A 6338-nucleotide genomic window follows, 5' to 3' on the forward strand; every position below is an offset into this window, starting at 1 on the left:
ACAGGACTGAAACAGAGGGGGTATAGAGGCTGCTAGAATGAGAACAGAACTGAAACAGAGAGGTAGAGAGGCTGCTAGAATGATAACAGGACTGAAGCAGAGGTATAGAGGCTGCTAGAATGAGAACAGGACTGAAGCAGAGGTATAGAGGCTGCTAGAATGAGAACAGAACTGAAACAGAGAGGTAGAGAGTCTGCTAGAATGAGAACAGGACTGAAACAGAGAGGTATAGAGGCTGCTAGAATGAGAACAGAACTGAAACAGAGAGGTAGAGAGGCTGCTAGAATGAGAACAGGAATGAAGCAGAGGTAGAGAGGCTGCTAGAATGAGAACAGGACTGAAACAGAGAGGTATAGAGGCTGCTAGGATGAGAACAGGACTGAAACAGAGAGGTATAGAGGCTGCTAGAATGAGAACAGGACTGAAACAGAGAGGTATAGAGGCTGCTAGAATGAGAACAGAACTGAAACAGAGAGGTAGAGAGGCTGCTAGAATGAGAACAGGACTGAAGCAGAGAGGTATAGAGGCTGCTAGAATGAGAACAGGACTGAAGCAGAGGTAAAGAGGCTGCTAGAATGAGAACAAGACTGAAACAGAGGTATAGAGGCTGCTAGAATGATAACAGGACTGAAACAGAGAGGTAGAGAGGCTGCTAGAATGAGAACAGGACTGAAACAGAGGTATAGAGGCTGCTAGAATGATAACAGGACTGAAACAGAGAGGTAGAGAGGCTGCTAGAATGAGAACAGGACTGAAACAGAGAGGTATAGAGGCTGCTAGAATGAGAACAGGACTGAAACAGAGAGGTATAGAGGCAGCTAGAATGCATCATTTGAGACATCAAAGACATGTTTCATCAGACCCGTCTCTCTCTCTCTCTCTGTATATCTGCCCGTAAGGAAGGTCGTCGCCCCCCTTCGCTTAGACACGTCGACAGCGGAGACCCGCTCCATGCAGATGTAAATGAGCATGTAAACGGGGATGTAACCGAGGCTGTAAACGTGACGGGGGGGCCTCCCGGCCGCGTGCCTCTTCTTCACACAAAGCGGGGGGGGGGGGGGGGGGAGATAGGTGGGGATCTGATCTAGGTCCGGTGGTCCTGCCTGTCTCTCCGTTCAGTCCAAACAGCACTCAACTCGGAACAATCCAAAATGATGAAGATCTATTCAGGACAGAGGCTCCTTTGTTGGGGGGGGGGGGGGGGGTGGGGGTGGGGGGTGGTGGTGGTTGGTACTCGTGTGAGAACAGATGCCACAGCTGTGACAAAAAGGCAACAACCTCAAGAGGAGTCTGTGATCAAAACAAAAACAAAACAAAAACACTGAAGGGTAGATTGTCTCAAATCCCTTCGGCTCCCGTCGAGAGAGAGAGGGAGAGAGAGAGAGAGAAAGAGAGAGAGAGAGAGAGAGAGAGAGAGAGGGGGGGGAGAGAGAGGGGGGGAGAGAGAGATGGGGGGAGAGAGAGAGAGAGGGAGAGAGAGAGAGAGAGAGAGAGAGGGGGGGAGAGAGAGCGAGCGAGATCGAGAGCGAGAGCAAGAGAGGAGCACTGCCAGGCAGGAATCATGACAGTTAGGGGTTAATAAGAGGTAGGTAGGGATGAATGAATGAATGAATGAATGAATGAATGAATGAATGAATGAATGAATGAATGAATGAATGAAAACTTTATTTAACAGATTGCAGAAAGGGTACAATACAGTACGGCTCAATACATACAATTGTTAAGGGGATGCAGACCTGAAAAAGACGTTTGTCTTGTTTCCATCAGGAACACGCTGCCTGGCAGGAACGGGAATCGAACCGGGAACTTTCTGATTACCAGACGACTGCTCTACCTCCCGAGCCAATGTCGCCCCACATCTGATTAGCACTATTACTCAGTAGTACAAATATAAATATTTTGTACCCAGTTTAATCACCTGTACATTGAATCAAATCAAATCAAATCAGATTTATTTATAAGGCCCGACAACACACGTTAATGTCCCCATGGGCCGTACAGGTCTTCTTTAAACAAGTCAAGAAGAAAACATAACAATAAGTCAAGAACAGAACAAGAGCACCATAAGGTCCAAACAATTTAAGATAAATGCAAATAAATGAAAGAATGCAAGCACTCCCAGACATACCCCACGCGAAGGTAAGGAAAAACTCACTAAAACCTAACAATAGGGAAAAATTCTCCACAGGTAGTGTGGAGGAGAGAAACCTTAGAAGGGCCATTCAAGGGGGGATCTCCCTTCTTAGATGTCTGTGATAGTAGTGTTGCAGACTAACAGTTGGTAAGCATGCACTCAAGTGTGTAGAGAAACACAGATGAGTGCAAGCAATAGCAACTGGACATTTTTGAAAGATTAAAGATAGAGCTAATAGCGATAGCAACTGAACATTTTGAAAGATTGAAGATAGAGCTGATAGCGGATCTATTTGAGGCACAGGGGCGGCGCAAAGAGGGTCACGTCCTCCCCGTCTTAGTCACGGGACATTCAACACTCCGGTCATTGCTCAGGGACAGCCGGAGACAGGGAGATAGGGGGCGGCGCAGAGAGGGTCGCGAACTCCCCGACATCATCGCGGGACGTCCGGCACTCCGGTCACCACTACGAGACCTCCGGAGACAGGGGGGCACGCAGAGGGGGTCGCAGCCTCCCGGCCTTCATCACGGGACGTCCGACACTCCTGTCAGCACTCCAGGACAGCAACTCACAGGGGGACAGGGAGACGGGGAGACGGGACAGGCGTTAGACAGCTCATGTAATTGTGGTGGGCGGACATAGCAATAGATAGAAGTGGTAAGCATATATGTGAATGGAATAGAAGTACTTAACCCAGCAATGAAACCGCGTTGACTGTTAATCTGTTAACAGTCTGTTAATACTGTTAATCAGTTGACAGGACCATGGACAGACGACGGTAAGTAACTGATCCAAGGCCTCAGTGGTGCATGTAGAGCTGTCACTGCATATTACTGTTGCACTATACTATTACATATGCACTCTGGTTGGATGCCAAACTTATTTTTGTTGTACTGTACTTGTGCTGCATGATGACAAAACATTTGAATCAGATCTAATTTGAATCTAATCATTATATGAAGCAATTTGAAAAATGTGAAAAGGCTGTGTCTCAGGTGAACAGTCAATGACCTCATAACATGACCACGACACCCGACCAATGACCTCAGGCCTGTCATAACATGACCACGACACCCGACCAATGACCTCAGGCCTGTCATAACATGACCACGACACCCGACCAATGACATCAGGCCTGTCATAACATGACCACGACACCCGACCAATGACATCAGGCATGTCATAACATGACCACGACACCCAACCAATGACATCAGGCCTGTCATAACATAACCACGACACCTGACCAATGACATCAGGCCTGTCATAACATGACCACGACACCCGACCAGTGACCTCAGGCCTGTCATAACATGACCACCACACCCGACGAATGACATCAGGCCTGTCATAACATGACCACCACGACACCCGACCAATGACCTCAGGCCTGTCATAACATGACCACGACACCCGACCAATGACCTCAGGCCTGTCATAACATGACCACGACACCCGACCAATGACCTCACCTGTCATAACATGACCACGACACCCGACCAACGCAGCAGCCATTAGTCTGTGAGTTATGAGCGTCTCGATTTATCCAATTACACGCACACGCACACACACACACGTGCACACGCACACACGCACACACAGCACCCCTGGCAGGGCCGTAAGCAGCATTAACAGCACATTACCGCTGCGTTGCAGAGACATTATGGATAAGCAGCGATACACAGCAGCTGCCTTCATTACACAGTCGTGATTAAAGGGCCAGGGCCCCCCCCCCCCCCCCTCCCTGCCTTTTGTCCGCCACGTCGGCAGAGGGCCACGCCGCCGAGCGGAGGCCCTGGTGGGAGAGTGAGGCACCATTAATAACCTGCCTTTTTGTCAATTAAACACCTTGGAACTACTAATGAGTTGCGAGCCCCGCTTTGTTTTATGTGTTACTGTTTTTACAGTTTGGCTCAGCACCAACAAACGGAGGATGTGCGTTATTTATTTTTTCTGACCATTAATAACCACCATGTTCACCCTGCTCTCACTCTGAGCCTGCTGTGGTAAATAAGAGAGGGGGGGAGAGAGAGAGAGAGAGAGAGAGAGAGAGAGAGAGAGAGAGAGAGAGAGAGAGAGAGAGAGAGAGAGAGAGAGAGAGAGAGAGAGAGAGAGAGAGGGAGAGAGAGAGAGAGAGACCCCCGGACGGGCCTTTTTTGTGGACGCACCCTCCCCGCTCTCGTCCACTTTAATGTCTACTTGTATCTCTTGACCACACACACACACACACACACACACACACACTCCATTCATTTGTTTTATTATTGTATTAGAACATATGTTCGCCGCTAGCCATCAAATTGGCATCCTTGCTCGCTCTCTGCCGCCCGGCACCCCGGTCCCCACGGAGCCTGGCCACACTCACATTTACATAATGTTCTAATACAGTAATAAAACAAATGAATGGAGTGTGTGTGTGTGTGTGTGTGTGTGTGTGTGCGTGTGTGTGTGTTGTGTGTGTGTGTGTGTGTGTGTGTGTGTGTGTGTGTGTGTGTGTGTGTGTGTGTGTGTGTGTGTGTGTGTGTGTGTGTGTGTGTGTGTGTGTGTGTGTGTGTGTGTGTGTGTGTGTGTGTGTGTGTGTGTGTGGCTTGGGCGGTATGACTTTTTTCATACCGTTATACCTTGATTACCTAATACCTATACGGTATATGACGGTATGACTTTCATTATCATCAGCGGGGGGGGGGGGGGGGGGGGGGGGGGGGGCAACCCGTGTTACCAAGTAAACAAATCACGGAGATGGCCAGTTCGCCCGCAGCATCTAGTGCTAACGTTAAGCTCTCAGAATGGTAGCAGTTCGCCCGCAGCATCTAGTGCTAACGTTAAGCTCTCAGAATGGTAGCAGTCCTCCCGCAGCATCTAGTGCTAACATTAAGCTCTCAGAATGGTAGCAGTCCTCCCGCAGCATCTAGTGCTAACGTTAAGCTCTCAGAATGGTAGCAGTCCTCCCGCAGCATCTAGTGCTAACGTTAAGCTCTCAGAATGGTAGCAGTCCTCCCGCAGCATCTAGTGCTAACGTTAAGCTCTCAGAATGGTAGCAGTCCTCCCGCAGCATCTAGTGCTAACGTTAAGCTCTCAGAATGGTAGCAGTTAGCCTGCAGCATCTAGTGCTAACGTTAAGCTCTCAGAATGGTAGCAGTCCTCCCGCAGCATCTAGTGCTAATGTTAAGCTCTCAGAATGGTAGCAGTCCTCCCGCAGCATCTAGTGCTAACGTTAAGCTCTCAGAATGGTAGCAGTCCTCCTGCAGCATCTAGTGCTAACGTTAAGCTCTCAGAATGGTAGCAGTCCTCCCGCAGCATCTAGTGCTAACATTAAGCTCTCAGAATGGTAGCAGTCCTCCCGCAGCATCTAGTGCTAACGTTAAGCTCTCAGAATGGTAGCAGTCCTCCCGCAGCATCTAGTGCTAACGTTAAGCTCTCAGAATGGTAGCAGTCCTCCCGCAGCATCTAGTGCTAACGTTAAGCTCTCAGAATGGTAGCAGTCCTCCCGCAGCATCTAGTGCTAACGTTAAGCTCTCAGAATGGTAGCAGTTAGCCCGCAGCATCTAGTGCTAACGTTAAGCTCTCAGAATGGTAGCAGTCCTCCCGCAGCATCTAGTGCTAATGTTAAGCTCTCAGAATGGTAGCAGTCCTCCCGCAGCATCTAGTGCTAACGTTAAGCTCTCAGAATGGTAGCAGTCCTCCCGCAGCATCTAGTGCTAACGTTAAGCTCTCAGAATGGTAGCAGTCCTTCCGCAGCATCTAGTGCTAACGTTAAGCTCTCAGAATGGTAGCAGTTAGCCCGCAGCATCTAGTGCTAACGTTAAGCTCTCAGAATGGTAGCAGTTAGCCCGCAGCATCTAGTGCTAACGTTAAGCTATCATAATGGTAGCAGTCCTCCCGCAGCATCTAGTGCTAACGTTAAGCTCTCAGAATGGTAGCAGTTAGCCCGCAGCACCAGCAACGGTAAGCGTGTCTCATTTAATTTCACTCACTGAAGCGGGGTTCCCTCTCCTCCTCCTCCTCCTCCTGTGTGTAGACAACCAGCTCTGCATGGCTCGCCCCACTAGTGAGGACTAGTCTCGCCCTCGGCTGGCGCGTGTGTGCACTACAACAAAACTCCGTTTAGACGGTATTGATTTTCAATACCGTCGGTATTTCGAAATACCCCGGTATACCGTAATACCGTCATACCGCCCAAGCCTAGTGTGTGTGTGTGCGTGTG

The sequence above is a fragment of the Notolepis coatsorum genome, assembly GCF_963971535.1.
Source record: "Notolepis coatsorum genome assembly, chromosome: 15".
In the NCBI taxonomy this organism is placed as follows: Eukaryota; Metazoa; Chordata; class Actinopteri; order Aulopiformes; family Paralepididae; genus Notolepis; species Notolepis coatsorum.